General features: G+C 37.4%; 1 protein-coding gene across 1 annotated transcript in view; it reads left to right on the top strand.

Moving 5' to 3' along the window:
- The first annotated feature begins 11,095 nt into the window (after nt 1–11,095).
- The window catches only part of ADGRL2 (adhesion G protein-coupled receptor L2), a 404,716-nt gene continuing 395,381 nt past the window's right edge, over nt 11,096–20,430 (top strand). Inside the window, exon 1 of the mRNA XM_080406960.1 lies at nt 11,096–19,669. The gene's annotated coding sequence lies outside the window, so the exon portion shown is untranslated. The remainder of the gene's footprint in view (nt 19,670–20,430) is intronic.

Consider the following 20,430-nt stretch of genomic DNA (forward strand, 5'->3'; position numbering starts at 1 on the left):
TATTAGCATTTGCACTCCTTTATCAGTAATTCTAAAATGAGATAAGTAAATAAAGTTGCAGCCTAATTAAACCATATTCATTTTATCTTATCTATTTCTCCCCAAGTGTCCTGGACAGCTGTACCTTACAAAACAGATATCAGATGCCTAAAGAGTAAACTCTCATTAGGGAGATACTATTAAGCACGCATCTTTTTGTATGCCATATGAAAGACTTCAAAATGCAGTTTTACAACTCCTTTTGTGGCAATGTACAAATACAGTGCTATAGAATAAAAAGGTAGAACAGAATAAAGATATGTTGCCTTTTCATTACTAGCATGAGATATTTCTCTAGTGACAACAGCAAGGGAGTCCCACATGGAATGTTATTATTTCTGTGTTATCGCCTCTCACTGAGATACCACAAGTCCCAGCATATTTGGTGTTTTCCTTATCAACCCCACTGTAGTGGTCATGTGCCTATGTGAGAAGCCCAAATTTCCCTCTAAAAAAGAAATGCTCTTACACTCATTTGGGGTGCGAATTGATTCATGACTGGTCACAGCTTGGGTTGCTGGTAGAGTTTCTAGCCTACTTTAATGTCATTATCTAATAGCAATAAGGGATTTTGATAGCAAAAGCAACATCTCAGAAGTGTAACTAGCTCACACTACAGAAATTTAGTAGAAAAAGCTATATTTCAAGCACTTACCATGGATGCTCTTTCAAAAACCTGTGACTAGCACCTTATTTCATCCTCAAACATGTCATTTTGACTCATTTGTCAAAAGCACTTACTTCAGTCTCAGCCAGCTGCAAAACCATTTGAGGTTATCTTGCCAGAGAAGGAGCCCTCATATCCTGCTCGACTTGAAAAAAACCTTTGCTTTTTACATACCGGAAGGTAAATACACTATAAAAATGCCAAAGCCTACCACAGTTCAGATATTTGAGAGCCTCATGAAGAAAAGGCACACAGAGAGCCTGAGTAGATGCTGCCCATGAACTTTTCAAAGAATGCAAGAACATAATTCTTGCCTCTCCAAGGTAAGCAAGTCATCAGCTCACTCCTAATTCATCCCTCTCTTAACAAGCTTATATAGCAAACCACTACACAAAAAAGCGTGCTTTAAAAAGAGATCAACGGGAACCCCATTCCCCAGCTGTGCTGTGAATCTGCTCAGGAGACAAGAGCTATGCACGGCTTTCCTTACGGTGCAGTGTAGCATTTAATGCTAAAAGTAAGTGGCAGTGACAATGTAATTAAAAATTCCTTTCATTTTTTTAACTTTGCAAAGTAAAAGATTAACAGATTTGAACAAGCTTTCCAAGAATAAAGCAAATGCCTAACTCTGGGGATGGCACCTTTGTAAGTAGATATTACGTCCATGTTGAGATCTCCCTACTCGGGAAGATAGGGATTCCTATCAAAAATCGTAACAGATGCTTACATTTACCAGCATTAGCAGATGCCACTTTATTAAAGACAGCATCAGAATGAACTCTCTGAGTTTGAATTTCATAAAATTTGTTAAAGAAATATTTTTGAGAAGAGAGACAGGAACTATGTTTTAATGATGTTCACATGTTTCCCAAAAAAAATGAAAGCTGATATGTGCAGGCATCAAAAGCATTACATGCTAATTTCATTAAAGTGGGGGAAGGTGCCTAGAAAAGGCACAAAAGTAAATGCTGTTGACCTCTCTGGAAAGAGGCTGAAAAGGAACCTGCTCTGGGAAGCCAAGACTTTTTGCCTCTGTAACAACTAGGTAGGTGATGGCTGTCTTGGAAATTTTATGGTATCATTTTATTTTTAGCAGATGTACCCTAGAGACAAACAGTTGTGCTTTATGCTACACCTAAATCTTATGGATAATTAAAAAATGTAACGTGGAGTTCGATAATGCTGCAGACAGCAACAGTATTTTCTAAAATGGATTATGAATGAAAAGAGAAAAAAATGTCCTGATACTGATCTAAGGCTTGAAGATAAAAGGTTAATCAAAACAAGACTTTTGCTGATGCTTTCTAGAAACTTGTTGTTTTAAGGGGAAAAGGTAAAAGTTGAAAGTTTGTATGGAGCCCACTAATTAAATTAGCTTTTACCTAAAACAAGACTTGCAGTTCCAACTAAGATGATCAGATGCCAAAATAAGCCTTAAGTAGTATGAGTAGTTATGGTCAGAGACCTATAACTCAAAGAGTTTATTATGGATATGTATCTTTTTCTCAAGCAGGGAAACAGTCCTACTTGCATTTCCTGCTCTACCTAAGTAAAACAAGTTCAAATCATCGATTCCATTTTCTTAGTGGATCCCACGTGATAGACTTCCCATTCATTTAAGCTATAGTGAGTTTTTTCCTAAGTCAATTAAATGAGGCATTGTAGTCTAAAAGAAAAGTTTTACCAACAGAGAGGCTGATGAAAGAAGTGCCCCCTTTGTATATCAAAATTTTAATTTCCCATGTTAAACTCTTTCTAATTTATATAGCACTTGATCCTTCAAGTTGATGCTTCAAGCCCTTGGACATGAGCAAAAGTGCTGTTGATAGGGTGTTTGGTTCCCTAATTTCCCCCCCTAATTAGCAAAGTTCAAGGTGGAAGTAAATGAATTTTTGAAAATGAAATACAAATGGACAGAAACAATACATCTGTGAATTCACTGTTCATTATGCATGGTTTGTAAGAATGCATATTTCAAAAAGAAAGTCATTAAAGTAATTCCACTGTTCTGTTTTGCAGGTCTTTGTGACAGTTTAAGCAATAAAATGGTTTAATCTCTCTGGATTGCTAAAGCAGAAACCCCTGACAAGGACAGGAGATTGGCAGAATTTGTAATAATATATTTTTACTTATGTCACATATTTGTAATTTCAAGGACATGATTCACAATGACCCTATTGCAATGTTGTGTAGGCATTGTTCTACACTGATTTGCATTAATATCTACAGAAGAGTTTTCCTCTCCTAGTACCGCTTCAGAGGATATGCTTGTCATTAAAATGCTGGTCACAGATGTGGGTTAAAATATCTCTAACCTTTACAAATGTATTATGTGGCACTACTGACATAGCTTTTATTGCAGATAAAATCTATAACAAATTCTCTGTGTGACAGGAGAGGAACATGATTTTGTATTAAACTCAGATGATAGAGATGCATTCCTTGCTTGTACTTTTAAAATGTTTTGGATATAGTAACAATGAGTTAGGATTTCTAGTCCATTGTGGTTAAAAGGCATTAAATCTATTTATTTTGTTTCAGCCTTTGGTATTTTAATTTTTTACTTCAACTGACTTTCCAGAGAGGACCTAAGACAGTAGAAAGATTTTAATTCATTTCCAGTCTTGGTTGAATCCATCAGATGTAAACAAGAAATCAGTTTATTAAGATGGACTACCAAATTTGTATCATTGAAAATGTTTTATAACCTACATTAGAATCATAGAATCATTTAGGTTGGAAAAGACCTTTGAGATCATCAATTCCACTTGTTAACCCATAACTGCCAAGTCCATCATAAACCATGTCCTGAAGTATCACATCTACATGTTTTTTAAACACTTCCAAGGATGGTGATTCCACCACCTCCCTGGGCAGCCTGTTCCAAGGCTTCACCACCCTTCCAGTGAAGAAATTTTTCCTAATATCCAATCTAAGCCTTCTCTGGTGCAACTTCAGGCCATTTCCTCTTGTCCTGGGTAAACACCGCCCAGGACACTCTGCTTCTGTTTCCTAACTTCTTTTTGGTATTCACACACCTAAAAGGGTCTCACATTAATGTATTCATTTTCCAAGTAATTTTTGTACATCTCTCTGTATAAAGAGCATCCTGAACAGCACTTCAGCTTGCTCATGCACCCAGTAGGAAGGTAGTACTTCTCCCACTGGTTATAGTCACAGTATAGTCATCCTGGATATGTTTACACATGAAAGTTGCACCATTTCACAAACTGAAGGCATATGTTTAAACTAGTTCTTAACAGATACTGTTCCCTGATAATTTTTTTTTTCTGCAAGAATATCTTTTTTTTGCTTAACCAACGTTTTCACTGGATAAATTGACAGTTTCCATTGGCGGTTATATTGGCATAACTATCACAGAAATCTTACAAAAAGATCTACCACTGTAACTCTGTCATTAGGAATGGTGAGGCTGCCGCCATGCAGCTAAATGAGCGAGCTTGCTGTGAGCTGAGACCTAGACATTGTAAATTTATCATTCTTACTGTGTAGAGCTGGACATTCAACTGGTTGTGTTGTCAAACACACTCTTTAGGATGATCCTGTCCTAACAAACACAAGGCAATTACTCTTCCATGTCACAACACGGTAGACACCTGTATCAGAGCTTGTGACCATATTCATGTATTGTTCGTGTGATTACAGTAACACAAAAGCTTACTACAATTTTTCCCCCTTTTTTAAAGAAAAGAGCATCATACCAAGTCACTGTTGCAGCTACAGCTTCAGGGTCTTCAGCTGTCAGCAGTCACAAAATATATTTAAATTTCATGTTTACTGGTAGAGGAAGGTACATCTATGTTAGCAGATGATCTTTAACTACATGTTTTCTTTGGGAAAGGAATTGGAATATGGGGGGAAATTAACCAAAGAATAAAAGAAAAGAAAATTAATTAAATTAAATTAACTAATAGTCGTTATGACATTTTTCAGAAAAGATATTAAAAAATCCCATCCTAGACACAGCTCTGGCTACAAGGATGCAATTGGAGCAACAGGGGCAGCTCTAACGTGAAAGCCAGTGCTGGGGCTCTTCAGATCAGCACAAATGGATATGCGTGTACTGGAGAAACACTTTTAAGGGGCAAGGAGGATTTCATTTAGGTGCCACCAGATCTCTGCATCTTTGATTCTCAAGCAGTTTTCTCTTCTTATGAGTCCCTAGCACCTTGGACATCCAGGAACAGTGTAGGTTTGTGGAGTAATTCCTTGCACACTGAAGGAGGAATAAGCTCTCTGAGAAGTTGACACAATTGTCTGTGGACCCTTAGAGAAGCGGTCTGTATTGACAGTAATGAAGACAGAAAACTGCACAAAGTTTTCTTATTTAGCAGTACTTAATGAAGAAAGGGTGCAGGGAAGAGAACCAAACAAAAAAACAATTAAAAGGTGTCATAGGTACATACAGAATTACTGAATTTTGGATGGGATGAGGGGTGGTACTTGGCTGATTAAGATGTTACACACTTTATTTTGAAGGTATCTAATGCCTTTTTTGAATCAGAAGGGAGGTATTTTGGAAAGGAATTAGTCTGTGGTGCATTAAAAATATATGTTGTTCAGCTCTGAAGTGTTGAGTGTCACCACTGCTGCCATGGGACAGGGGTCGTTCAGAGCTAGAAGAGTCACCACCGGTACACTCAGAATACAAGCAGGAAAAGTGGAGGAAACCACTCAGTGTCTAACTGCTGTGCTCTTCTTCTTTAACCCTTCCTTCAGTGCAGCAAGAATTTGTCACAGTAATTGGAGACTGGATATTCAAGTGTAAGAGCTGGGATACGGCCCACCACTGAGCTGCCATCTGCACCTCTACGCTCACTACAAGGCTGCTGTGTGCTGGCACACTACTGAGAGCTAAGGAATAGGTCACGATAACAGACGTTTTGGGCCCCATAAGTGGGTAATCAACTCTTCCCAGTGCCCCCTCACAGTTAATGTTGGCTTGTAATGTCTCAAGTCAACTTCTGTTCACAGTGAATCCTACGTAAATATGTATATATTTTGACGTTCTGATTTACACACAGCAGAATGTATACTTAGTGACTCATTTCCTTATCTGGAAAAAGAGTGAATTAAAATCAAGAACTCTGAAATTATTTCACTGTTCAAATTATTTAATTGATGAGTTTTCAACCCTTCTGAACTTAGAGCAATAAGGTAGCCGGAGAGCTGTAAAGCAATATCTTTGTAAAATAAAGTATTTGATCAGTGATAGCAATAAAATGTTTCTTTTGAGAACTGCAAGAATGTGAGGGAGCTTCTTGATGGGAAGAGAATTGTGTAGATAAAAGTTCTCCAACCCTACTTCTGAATTTTCTCTGCAATTCACTCACCTAATAAAATAACGGGAACAGACACCAGTTTTGATGTTGTTGTTGTTCTTTTAAATTTGGTTAATTTAGTCATGATGTTAAATCATTTCCAGAATCCTATGTGAAGTATAGTAAATTGAGATATGCAAAGAATACTAGGTAAGGCCTTTTCTACATACCAAATTTTCCTACTTGTGGACTGGGAATACTACTGTTAAAGCTACTTTTTTAAGAAATTCTGAAGTTTGAGGTGAAAAAACAAGTGTTATATGAAGAATATACATACATAATGTTTGTATTACAGTAATTTCCAAACAATTTGTTTATATAAACATGCATAATATTAATAATAAACTTCCTGATATTATTGCCTTTTAAGTTATATTTTATAAACTATATTATTAATACACATTTGAATATAAACACCAAAAACCTGATTAAATACGCTTTTAAGATCCCCATTTACTGTTATTCACTTTGTGTCAGGTTCTAACAGCACTGACAGCAATTTCGTAAAGACGTTAATTAATTTTACATGATATTCATGAGAATGAATGTATTTCTCATCAAGATGTACAAGATTCTGGCCAGAAAAGAGTAACGGAGTTTGCAAAAAATGTTAAAATGCAGTACATTTCTGAGACAACAATTTGCAGCATGCATAGGAGAAAGCTGATAGCAGTTGTTCATATTGTAAATTATATAATGTTTCTCTGTGTAGTATGCTGCTACGGAAAGCAAAGAGGAGGGAATTTGCCTCACTTTAGTGCCTTTTTCAGAGATGCTGAACACGGAAACATTTGTATCAGTCTAAAATTATGTGGCAAAGAAGATAGAAATGTGCTATAAATAAAATTCCAAGCCATTTCAGTCTTCAGTCATTAAATGCCAGATTAAAAAAATCATTTAATGCTTTTTCATCATAAACAACTACAATAAACATTATTTTTATTTCATTTTGCTCTGGTAGAAGGAAATACAGAAAAATATTACTAAATTTCTTTCCATTTTTAGCAAAAGAATAATTTTCTTAATTATAACAAATATTTTTGTTCCATTTTCTACTTGATTTTCAGTAAACTGTTTCCTTCAAATACAGTCTATAGCTACAAGAACAAATTCAGCCTGATTCAGATGTGTGACATACCACTGAAGTCAACAGAGCTGTCTCTGTATGACATGGATTTTTCTTTCTGTCTCTGTCTGTCATATATAACCATGTCAGTGTGATTCAAAATGAATAAGCTCTCAGCACAGGCCAGATTCTGCAAGGTGCTGAGTCTCCTAAGCTCAAACCAGCTTCAAAGGAAGGACTCATTACCTCCTAGCATATCTGGCTCTAAACACAGTATTTCCTTGTATTTCTCCATAATTACCCTAGGAAATACTTTGAATAGAACAAATATTGAGTTTAGCCAACTGCCAGAGCCAGCTTTAGCGTTCTGTGATAGATCTGTGAGAAGTTGCATTTGGCTCATTTTTTGATTTTTTTTGACACCCTTTTTCTCTCCACTCCCTTCTCCCCCATGCACACGTACCAGGTTTTGTTCTGTTAGTTGTGCCCACTAAACACACAGCAGGCCTTAGAGGTCTTTTGGAGGGTAAGACGTAGGCTTATGCTACACACAAAGGCTGAATATATGCAGAGCACAAGTGCATGCCTCTACCTCAGTGTTTGTTTTGGGGCAGGCAATATTCATATTCCCCACGACGCTTTCTTTTCGCAGAAGTGGAACCCAGCTGCCTCTAACTGTCATCAGCTTGAAGTAGTCCCTGTCATCATAAAGGAAAGTGCTATCAATAAACCTAGCTCCCCTCTCCACGACTTGAAATGTTCCTCTCCCTTCCCAGCCATCCCACATCAGTCAATGTTCACAGCTGCTGTTCCTCCAAGAGCAAATTGTTTTTAAACTTGCCAGGTACATCCAATAGAACTTTATAAATTAATATTATCCCTGCACGGCAAGTTTTAGAGCTAAACCCACTAACGTAGCAAAGACTTGCTCACAGATAGATACAGATAAGGGAGAAAAGCAGAGCTGGGTTATTTCAGCCTGTGCCAGGACTGGCAGAGGGGAGAGTTCTGCTCTGCAGTGCACGTGCTCTCTCCCAGGCCTGAAACAGCTCCTAGATGTGACACGACTGAACCTGCCCTCGGCTTCTTCCAGCTACTCAGTACTGTCGTAAGAGACAGCACCTTTGACAGTCTGATCCCAACCAATCCAAATTATATTTGCACTGATCAATACATCTGAGGGTTCTAGATGAGAACAAATGAACATAATCCTGCTCACTCCTTCCCAGGGTTTTGCAAGGAGATGAGATGACTGCATAAATCAGACCTGCTGAATAAAGTGGTGTAATAAAACCATGAATATTAATAACAGGACAAAGCATACAACAAAGAGTCACAAAAGAGTGACACAGTAACGAAAAGGTGGCTAAGCTTTATGCTCTTCATGGAGTAATTTCTTTGCATTACATAACCCAGTGGAAAAGGCTAAAGTCGTTGCTTAAATTCAATCTTCAATATTGCTTCTCTGCAAAAATAAATGTGATTAATTAAAAAGTAAGGCTTGCATGAAGAATAGGATTGTCTGAATTCCTGAGCAAACAGAAAATTAACCCAGAAAGATTTCTTTAAAAATCGATTTAGTGATTTGTTTGACCTTATTAGGTCTTCTTTAACAATTCCGTTGATTTTTGCCCATCAGCCCTCTGTTTCAAATCAGCTTCAAGACTTACAGGGAACACAGTTTGGTAGTATGCAAATCACACTAAATGAATAAGAGCTTCCTGAAGGCAGTCAGAGAATTGAAAGATTTAATTCACCCAGGTGCTAAACTTCGTGCCTGCCTAAACTATTTTCATTCACTTTTGAAAGAGAGAAAAAGATTTTGATTGCTAAAACAAGAAGTGAGAGAAAGTAATAAAAATAACATAGGAAACCGCAGTCCCTGGTCAAAATATATATTAAAAAAAGTAGCTAGATTTTCCATTCAGAACTCCCTGGATGAGATTCTCAAAACAATGACAGCATAGACACCAAATTGCCACTAACTGTAACTGTTAAAAGGGTATCAACATCTATTAGCTGCTTGTGAAAAAGATCTCAAAATAACTGTGTTCACCTTTGACACTGCGATCCCAGCACTGCTCCCAGTACTCACCTGGAATAAAAGACCATAGATCCATTTAATTAATCCATCTCCTCTAGAAACCTGCTGTTGCTGATTCACAGGTGGAACCTGGGTCTAAATGTAAAATGGGAGGTTGGGGGTTCTGCCCACGTTAGGTGACCTGGATTGCTCTTTGAAGGAATGGCACTCTCACTGTCTCCCTTTTGAATATAGAGAGAGATAGAAAGATGAGGCTTCTAGTTCTGTATTTAAATTAAGTATTTAATGCTTGGTTTTATTGATATGCTCCAGGATTAGCAAGCAACCTAAAATTCCTAGTCTTTAAAAATATATTTTTTTATTCAGATCTTTGGCCTTAATCCCATGAAATAAATAACTGTTTAATTTTATGTACTGTGTACAGTTACACTGAATTTACTAGAAATAGAGAATAGGAAACTAAAGAATAGCCTAAACCTTTCAGGAATCAAGGTATGAAATGGGAACATTCTCAGCTGAGTGTTAGTTAATATACTTTATTATTATATTGTTCCTGAAATTAAATCACAAATTTCAAAATAGTACTTGTAAAATGAACATTTCATATACTAAAATACTGCATTGGTAATTGGGGAGAAAAGAGGAGATTGCTATATGATGTTGGTAGAAACATCATTGCGTTCACTCTACTAATCTTCCGTTGCACTGCATGGACTGAAACCAGCCGAGGCTGCTGGGAGGGATCAAACAGGAAAAGAAACAGTGTGAACTAATGCCAGGAAAATACCGAAAGTCTTCAAATGAATCAGTCACTGGAAATGCCTATCTGTCATGTTAACAGAACTCTTTTTCCAATTGCAAAGACAAAGATCAGAAAACGGTGAAGTCATTATGCAGTCCTGCATTGCAGATCCAGACAGGGCAGGGAGCAGCCTCTGTGAGAGGACCTGGGGCTCTGGGGAGAGGGTCCCAGGCACAGGAGCTGGAGCAGGGAGGAGAGTTAAAAGGGCATACAGGTGAACAAACATGTGGGGGAAGCTCTGACACAGGTAAGGAGGCAAAGACTCAGGGAGAATGATTTAGATTTCAGTGCCACTCAAAAAGTGTGCAAGGGAGCCATCAGCTATCCAGCTGACTCCTTGACCTGTTCCAGCAATTAAAGGCAGAAACACTAATGCTGTATTTACAAAGAGAAGAGGCACTTGATCTTTTATAATAACAATAGCCTAACTCTGTTGTCTTGTTTGACGACATTATATTCATAAGACACAAGTGGAAGGAGCCCCAAGTTGCTTTGAAAATACAGCTACACTTCCAGGAATACTCACAAATCCCTTTTTTTCATGGAGTTTAAAAGATGTGATTTGTTTCAGTTGGTCATTCAAAAAAAAAAAAGATGTGATAAAGCTGTACCGAATAGCATACTGTAATATCAAGCAATGTAATCGGATGTGATGACTGCAGTCTTAAAGAACTCACTGTGAATTCTGATACATAATCTTGAATACTAGTAGATAACACTTCTAAAATACAGGGTTTCTGAAATTTGTGCTAATCTTGGTAAAACAGAATCCCACATTAAACAAATTGAATGTCTTAGATTTTTTATTTATCATTCATTAATGCACATGCCGGGTTTTTTTTTATACTTTCTTGCTGAACTCATTTATATACATATAGGTTTTCACTTACATATTTAAAAGAGCAAAACTTCAGGCACTTTAGAAATGTAACATAGTTGTTGCAAGGAATAGCTAGCCCTCTGAGGTGGAAATAAGCATGTTTATTTTCCATAGATTTCATAATATTTGTTTTCAATTTGCTTTCAAAAAGTCATTGGGAAGTGGGTAAGAATACAACTAATAATAGAATAAACTTTCCCATATTGCCATTTTTACCTCTGTAATATGGTGTTTATGGCTGGAGTGTTTAAGGCATTTGGAAGTCTGTGATATTATACCTTATTCTGTCACCTGGTATTTGTGGTAGCTTTTGTTTCCCAGTGTGGTGTTCCTCAGAGTCCTTTTTGATGCTCAGAGCCTCACAAGAAATAAAACTGTTTTTTATTCTACATTCAGAGGGTCAGGTAGCATAATTATGCAGAACAGGGTATCCATGAAGGCATTCTGTCTTTCATATGGAGGTATATTATCTTATTTTGTTGTATTTCTTCTGCTTTCCTTTCTTTTCTTGCCCTCCCTCTTCCATACCCTCTTTTCAATCATTTCTTAATGTTGATACTGTTAATACTATTACTTCTGTTCTTTAACCAAACAAACTAAATGAGTCTCCTGTTTGACCATTTCTTGCCTTAGTCTAGTTAAAAAATGTGTTGTTTCCTTTTGAGCAGGATAACAGACTGGCACTGAGAAATGTGTTGAGGCCATTTATATGCAGATGATCTGCTGTCCTGCTTCTTTCAGTAGGTGCCATAAATTAGCATTCAAATTTTGCTACAGTTTTGTCAGGGTTTGTTGGGTTTTTTTATTATTCATTTCATATGTATTTAATCCCATATCAGCCTGAGTTGTTCTGCAATATGTGCCATATTGTGGCAGCTTTTCAGCTGCCACTGATAGTTTTCACATTCCTTTAGTGCGAGTTTTAATTTTACTAACACTTTTGTTAATGAAATACATTTCACTTAATGGAATTAAATGCATAGCCTGTCTATTGCTCATTACACTATACAGTCTTAGAATCTGGATTTAAATTTCACCCTTCTATAAAGATTATCTGCCCATTTTGGCCTAACAGGCACCTTACGCTTTGTACATAGTGTGGAAAAGCTGTCATTACAAGTAGAATATCTGTAATAGTTTCAATGTTCTCTGGAATGTTCTATTTTATTCCTTTCTTTTCCGTTACTAAATACATTTAAAATGCATTTTCTACCATTTCTTTAAGTGGGGTTTGAAAGGCTGAACTAGCAACCTGATCACCCACAGACATCACAGGTAAACCTTAAACTATTCAGAGGATCTATTTTTCCATTTTTTTAATGCAAATTATTAAACTATTTCAGAAATTCTCCCCAAATTAAGAAAAAAATCTGCAAGCAGACAGAAGAATTAAAGTCATATAGGAATTTACCAATTAACCAACTTTCCTTTTTTCATAGATTGCACATCTTGTGAAGAGTCTGTGGAACAATTTTTTAAATTAAATTTTTTGTTGGGATCTGCTAATCTGAGTGGTTTAGTTTGGCAGCGAATTCCACGTGTGTGACCTAATATCTCCCTGGCGGGTTGGACTTGAGCTGTCTCCAAGGCTGAAACCTGAAAACTGGTTGCTGTTCAGACAGGTTCTTTCTGAGGTGATTACTTTTGTCTTTTATGAAGATTTTTGGTACAAGTTGGGGTCAATAAAGAAAAACCTTTGGAAATGGCAGGTATAGTTGTAGGATTCTTTTCTAGCTTTGTCCTGGACCTACAGACTTTGTGATAAAGGCCGCTACAGAATAGGCCCTTCGGACTTTTTGCAGGTGATTGGAAGCAGGGTATCTGCCTCACAAGATTAAAAGAGGACTGTTTGCTTGTTTGTTTGTTGAAATGAAAAGAAGGATCTTTTTTATATATATATATATGGTTTCCCAGCACTATAGCTTCTCACTGAAAATTACATTGTCATCAACGTCTTTGCGATTATCAGTAAGTTTTTCTGAAGCAGAACAGTGAATATATTGCCCATAGCTACAGACCTGAGACAGGGAAAACAGGGTGCAAAACTTGCAGCTAGCCGCACCATCACTGCATCATATTTCTTCACCTCCACAAAAAGACCTACAAGGGATCAAAGGTTTCCTTAGAGCCTTCCTTGGAATCTATGACACTTTGTCAAAAGTTCTCCAGTTTAACAAAGCAGCTTTTCTCAATGCAATTTCTTCTTCAGCCAGAAAATCTCTGACTGGCTCAGCCTCCTTCAAAGGTTTCATTTAGAGAGTCACCAAGGCTCTGGTTTCTTCTGCTTTTCTCCTTAGGAAAACAGACCATAGGCTCTTCTTTCTGGACTTAATCAGCTCATGCTCTGCAAGAAGCACTTCAGGTAGAACCTTCTGATATTGATTATTTTGGATATTTGGGGTTTAGTTACAGTTTGTATAGGCATTTATAATAAGTTATGAGAAATCCAGGAGCTCTTATTTTATCTGAATGTGTTCAGTTATTGTTGATGTTCACATCTGCCCCTATTGGAAATGGGAATAAACAAAAATAGCACCAACAGCAATCACATTCATGCTTTTGCATATTCATCTGACTTTGTAGGTGCTGAGTTTTATCTGCTGGACTCTCCTATCCAGGATAGCCAGTTACTAGAATGTATTTGGCTTTTCTGCTGTTATAACCATGATTGGTTCTTTTCTGCTTTTCCATTGTCTAATCAACAGAGAATTGTTAACAGGTTGTACAATTGCTGAGCAAGGATGCTCACGTGGATTTAAATAAATCAAAGGGACCTCTTTTATAAATGAATCAAAATCAAGCCTCTTGTAAAGTTAAAAATTGTTTTTGAATTTCTTTGTCCATTTTTCTCTAATCTTTTCTACATCCTTCACTCTGACTCTGCCTGACTTTCTCTGTGATCTCAGCCATGCTAAACAGTAATATGCTTTTCTCATTCCTTTTGCTTCAGTAATATTTTCCTGGTAAACTGTACTCTTGTCTTTTCCCGCTAGATTATCTTGTTCCTTTCAATGTTGCTTTTCTTATTCTTAGTTATTTTGGATAGAGGGCTTAACAGATTCTGTACAGGATGCTAAAATAATTGTTATATCTATGGCATAATCTTTCCTTATCAGACATATTTCAAAATGAAGGGTAGAAGTGGGAATAATGCGTAGTGCATCTATGAACAGCATATTCTAAAGCATGACAGATACACCATTGAAGCTGCTGGATTCTTCAGAAACACCAAAGATACTGACTGACACTAAAAAGGGGGGAGGGACAAGACACATGACAGGTCACCAAGTTCAATGGAATATATTATAGAAACTGTGAACAAAAGGCATAGAATCTCTTGAGTTTAGTCTTCTAATTGCATAGACAACCAGGTGAAATTACTTCTTTAATAAAAGAATCATTATCCATTAGAATGTTTTTAATTTATTTTACTTTATTTTTTACCCCCACTACAGCTATTGAGAGCCTGGGAAAAAATCACTTTTCTGATGGCTGGAATCATCTCTGCATTTCTTATCCAAGCATAAGCTGCTTTTCCATTTGTCAGCCTTGTCCTATAGCTTTATATGGCTGTTTTCCAGCCTGGTGTTTAATAAATATGTTTATAGGCATCAGCCATACCCCCTTTCAGCTTTTTGCTTAGCCAGAAAAGTTCTCCTCCCTGAGTGGTGGCTCTCCAGCCTGCCAACCATGGCAGTTGCACCTCCCTATAGTTATTCCGGATTTAGCGTATTTTCTTGACTCCAAGTGACAAAGATATGTACAGAATTTCAAATATGACCACACTCTCAAGCCTGTGGATGGCATGAATATTTCTTTTTCTATTATAGAAAAATATAATAACATATTTTATGTGTGTGTATAAAATATTTAGGTATATGTATTTTATGTAATAAGAAAAAAACAGTGATCCTTTTTTGTAATTACTTTGTTTCCTAGCTTAGTGGAAACTATAGATTTCATACTTCTTCTCTTTATGTCCAGATCTTAAAAGAAGATTGATCCCAAGACTGAATTTTGAGGATTCCTGCTAGTAAACTTCCTGCAGTTTGGTGCTGCTGCTTTCAATACCACCTGTTGCCATCTATCCATTAGACAATCTCTTATCCACTTTACAACTCTTCTCCTAATCCCCTGTTTCCTATGTGATGCTGTATCATATGCAGCACAGATATAGATAAGATGTATCACAAATCCTTTGTCTAGAAAATCAGTTATCTTATTAAAGAGAGATAACAAATTCACTTGGCATGATCTAGCTTTAGTAAATCCTTTTTGTATGTTATCCCATTTTCCATTTACCTCCCTGTCTTCAATTATTTTTTCCTTCAAAATATCTTCTAAAGCAACCAAGGTCAAACTAATGGGTTTGTAGCCACGTAGGTCTCCATTTTAGAAATGGGTAATACATTTGCTATTCTCCAGTCAGCCAGTATCATGTCTGAGCTACTTCCTATGAGGTTTGGGGTTTCATGCTCCCTTTCTTATGAGAATTGTGGAATAGAGTTCATTTGATACCTCTCCCTGGCCTGAGTGCACTGTGCTTTTATCTTTGCTTCCAGTTTGGTAATTTCTATCATCATTACTTCTTCCCCATTATTTATCCTGTTTCCTTTCTGGTCAATATTACTGAAAACATACACAATGTAGTCAGTTTTTGATTGTAGATATATTTACTTTATTTCCATCACCTCCCCTGTGTATTGAGATCCCATATTTTATCTGGTCTCATTTTACCTACGTGAAGACTGTTTTTCTATTTGTTGCAATATCCCTTTCTAATTGCGGTTCAGTTTGTTGACAATTTTTGCTTTTTCTTATAATTTTACCTCTGAAACCCATCTGTCTCTGCTGATATGTCTTTTTTGTTTCCTCCTGTACCCTACATATCTCTAAGACTCTTCTTGAAGGAGTTCTTCCTTTGCACAGCATAGCTTCACCACTTTCCCACACATTCTCTCCCCACTATCAGCTACACATTCCACATAGCTTTAGCACCTTTGATTTAAAGTAATTCCAAGGCTCTTCCACATTCAATGTCTTGAATAGATCAGTCTATTTAATATCACTAACAAGACCTTTTAGGTTATCAAAATTTGCCCTTTGAGCTATGAAGTCTTATTTTTACTGATTGTTCCATTTCATTTAAATGAGCTTAACTCATGATCAGCATTTGGACCAGTTTTCCCGTGCTTATTAGAACAATGACAGTAATAGTTTCATCTTCTACTGGCTGTTGACTGCTTGGTAAACATATGCATTAATTTGGCCCAAACGTTCCATTTGATGAATGCTGTCCTTTCTTACTTCTTTTTAATCCATCAGATTATTAGAAGGCAATGGTGCAAGGTTACTTATGCTTTCTTCACAACTTTCCTGAGTAGCTAGTACACTTCAATACTGTGGTTCCAAGATATAATTTTGCTTTCTTTTCCCTGATCATCCACTGGTATTTCCTCAACCATAGCCCAATTTTCATTGACTAGATTTTCTTCCTCTTGTGTGCAGTAAGAAGGCATGAAGATGACTTGAATCTCTGCCAAGGTTTCCTTGTATTTCTTAAGATTCTTTTTTTAACAATGTGGATCTCAGTCTCAATTTTTTCCATGGATATTCAGCCAGATACTATTCCCATGAGTCTTCACCTTTTAGGCATTTTTTCCCTACCTAAAATGAAGTTATTTAGTGTAAAAAGCTTTGATTTATTCCCATGGGAATTCCATAGCATCATTTTCCCACTGTGAAGAAAATTACATTGAAAAAAAATAATCTTCCCTATTCCTAGCAGAATCCTTTTTTTCTTTCCCACCCACATCCCACATCCTCCTTCTTGGGAAATGACCTCACATCCTGTTCTGTGGAATTTATCTAGTGACAACTTAGTTGTTATTCTTTAACTCAGGCTCCCAGTTCATGTAGACGTTACTTTTTTCTCTTAGTTCATTTTACCTTCTATTCACAGATGATCCTGCCTTTTATTCTTCCCTCCTCATAAACTTTTCTACCATTCTCACTCTTCTTTGGATCCTAGTCTCCAATTTTTGCTGGAACTAACTTTTCCACTTTCTACCTTCTGTTTTGGTTTTGTCTGTTGTACTTTTTCAGTCTCCCAGATGGCAAGCATATTCTTTAGCTTTCCTTTGTTTCCCAGACTGTTCTGCTTGTTCTTTTTGTTGCAGGCTTCCCCCTGCAACTCACCAGTCTCCTCTGAGCTATCTCTTATATGACCTCTCACTCAACAAGTGTCTGTAAATCCCCAGTTGCCCATTCAGCTTGCTTTTTCTTACACCATTTCCTCAAATCCACATCTTCCTTCAACATTGCCTCCAGGCACATCTCTAGTAAGGTCTTCTCTTCATGAACTTTAGCAGATGACACTTCAGGCATACATATCTTTCCAGAGAATATGATACATCCCACAGCTTCTGCATCCAGTTCACATTGTCCCTGCAACTTGTCTCGTACCTTCCATGGCTGACTCGGTTCCTTCAATAGTCATTTCCTCTTACCTATACCTTTAAAGTGAAAAGCCCTCTAGTTGCTGAATATTTCTTTCTTTTTCTGGGTTTCCCTGCTGCGGTGACATATGGGTTGGTGGGACTGCATAGTTATGCCATTATCAACTTGGCATACTGCAGGACTGAGGACTGTATCACAGAGGCAGAGTAATAGAAGAAAATTTGGTTCGCAGTCCATCTTTTTCAAAGCCATCTATCAACCAGGAGGCTGCTTTCCACAGCTGTCATATACAGCTTTGATACTGAGGCTCAAGTTCTGAGTGCCCAGGGGGAATCAAATTCATCTACTATTACCTGGTGAGTGGTCACTAGGAAAAGAACAAATGAGAAAATAAGAAATAAAATTTGGGGTCCAACATACAGGTAAGATACGACCAAAGAACAGGGTTGGGAAGTTCCGGAGAACACACTGCAACAAATGTGATTTCAGTAAGGTTAAATTTTATTTGGGTAAATATTCAGATATATAGAGCCTAGTTGAAGGATCCTCCCCCTCTCGTAATAAAATAAGCAAACTCCCAAACCTTCTCCAGTGAACCAAGAACATTTCTCAGAGTATGCATTTTATGGGACTCAGGCAGACACCAATAATTATGTCACATAACATTTAGAAAATCCAAATATATTTGCCAACACTTTGTCTAACATCTATGTGATCATTTATCTGCAGCAAATTTTACTGTAAATGTGATTATTTCCAAGAAGCGATTTCTCATGACTAGATTAAGTATAGTACTTCCCATATATTCTGTTCAGACAGAGGCATCATTCTGGAATCTATGTTACAAGTAAATGTTGGGATCCTACAAAGAGAACTCTTAGGGCTTTACCCCAAAAATGTGGATCAGGAACATGAACACAACAGACTTATGTTGGACTCAGCTTGATCTGCAGATGGCCAGAGACAGAATTTAGCCCTGATTGTCTTCGTAGACAGTCTCATTCTACTGATGTCTGAACAAGCAGTGATTTACAGTAATACATGCTTCCTAAAAGACAAAGTTCAACTGTTTTACCTGCTAATATAGGACATTTTGTCCCACCAAATCTCACCAAATACTAATTCTCAAAGAATGTTAATTGCATCCGTTCCTGTTTTCAGTCAGTGATGAAAGGACATATGAGCAGCCATTCTACTTTCTTTTCATGACTTGTGGTCTATTTTCTGAGCACGTGAATCGATGTAGAGGTTCACAAAATTCTATACCATGGTGTGAAAATAACTTCTTTGGAGTTCTTTAAACAAAAGAAACAAAGTTTAGTTCAGGTTCCTCTTGAATTGGATGCAGGTTCAAGAGGGTTGAACACACACTCATACTTTTCTAATCAGCTTAAGTACTGCATTTAAATCAAATCAGGAATGTGCAACAGGTAATGTTTGTGGTATTTATGGTAATAAGGGAGAAATTCTGAAGTGGTTGAATGCAAATTTTTTGTCTCTCTTTTGTCTTGATAGATTTTAGATAATGTTGAAAATACTGGCTGGAGCACACACCATCATCCTGTTAGTGGTCCTCCTGCACAGAAGTGCTTTGAATGCTGCCTTCCCTTAACTATTTTAAAGACACCTGCACACTCATTTATAATAAATCTGTCAAGGCACACTTGGAAATATCCCATCTCCATTTGTACAAGTTACTCTGTTCAAAATATTTCCATGTTTAAAATCATTTAGCGGGGTTTACCAGATTTAGAATCATTTCAGGGTTGCAGTATAAAACCCTAGCTGCATGACAGACTGAGTTATTAAGTGTTTATAGAAATCTGATCAAATGGACCATCAGAAGCTGGAGGGAGCCGGAGGGGGGGTGGGGGTGGGGGGTGGAATCTGTTTTTAACTCGACCATGACAGCTTTCCTCATCTTACAACTGTGACATGAAGAGGGAGCTGTAGCTCTTCCGAGACACGGCTCTGCCTGAACCAGCGTACCCAGCCGAGCGCCCCATCTCCTCTCTCCTTCCTCGTTCTCCTCCGCTCCTGTCTCTCCTTCACTCACTCACTCTTTTTTTTTTTCTCTTTTTTTTTTTTTTATATCCCTGTGCCACTGTGCCAGTTAATTTAAATGTATCTGTTCAAGTGGAGATAATCCATGCAAATCAGAGGCACTGGCTCCCAGTGCTTGATTCACAAAGAGAACTCAGCTTCAGGAGGTCACTCGTTCACAGCTGCTCCTCCCATTATATTTTTCCCTTATTGCAGAACTGCTGCATGTATACAGTGACTGAAAGGACTCAATTTACTGCAACTGCTGCCTGGTTTTACTTACAACTTTCTTTAGAGGGGGACTTACCTTCTATCAGTCTTAAAAAGGTAGGAAGTCTGATTCTTCTAAAGACATGTAATGCCTCCAGTTTTTGCTCATTATCAGATCCCACTATAACGATGCATATTGTTGTGAGAATTAGGTCCTAATAGAACTGCGAACTGCGCCAGGTGCCTGATGCGTTTGTTACTTGTGTGTGTATAGGTGCAACTGTTTTAAATGGCTGTTTTACTGTTTATTTTCCCAGCAATGTATAATATCCTCCCCCCCTCCCACCCCCACAACGGTTTTCCTTTTCACAATGGCAGGTAGGGTCTTAGCACAGCAGCTTTCTAATCTGCAAATGTAATCTTCAGCCAAGCTTGTATTTTCTCTTAAAAATGATTTCTAATGTCTATGTAAGTTAATGCAGTGCTCTGTACCCCCCCAAAGGAAAACAGTATCAAGAGAGTTTGCTGGCCTCAAACTTTATTAAGGTGCTATCTTTGGAGCAGAACAAACTGTTGAAAGGTTTTAAACAAAAATAAAAAGGTCACCTTTTACTTTGCAGTGTTGTAAACAAGAAAACTCCAGGCCTCGCTGCAAATGGGCCTGCCATAAATTCAGACCACAAGATAAACATATAGTTAATAGAATTGCCAGCAGAAGTGGTGAAATGGAACCCTCACAGTTTTCTGTTAATATTTTTTTGTTTAGAAAGGTTGGACAGGCAGTGCTTGCTCTGCAAACAAAGTGCAACTCAGAAACAACTATGTGAATATGATTCTCAAAAAATTCCTTAAGAAAAGGGAAGTAAGGCACTTCTTCA

The sequence above is a fragment of the Falco punctatus genome (genome assembly GCF_963210335.1).
Source record: "Falco punctatus genome assembly, chromosome: 11".
Classification (NCBI taxonomy): Eukaryota; Metazoa; Chordata; class Aves; order Falconiformes; family Falconidae; genus Falco; species Falco punctatus.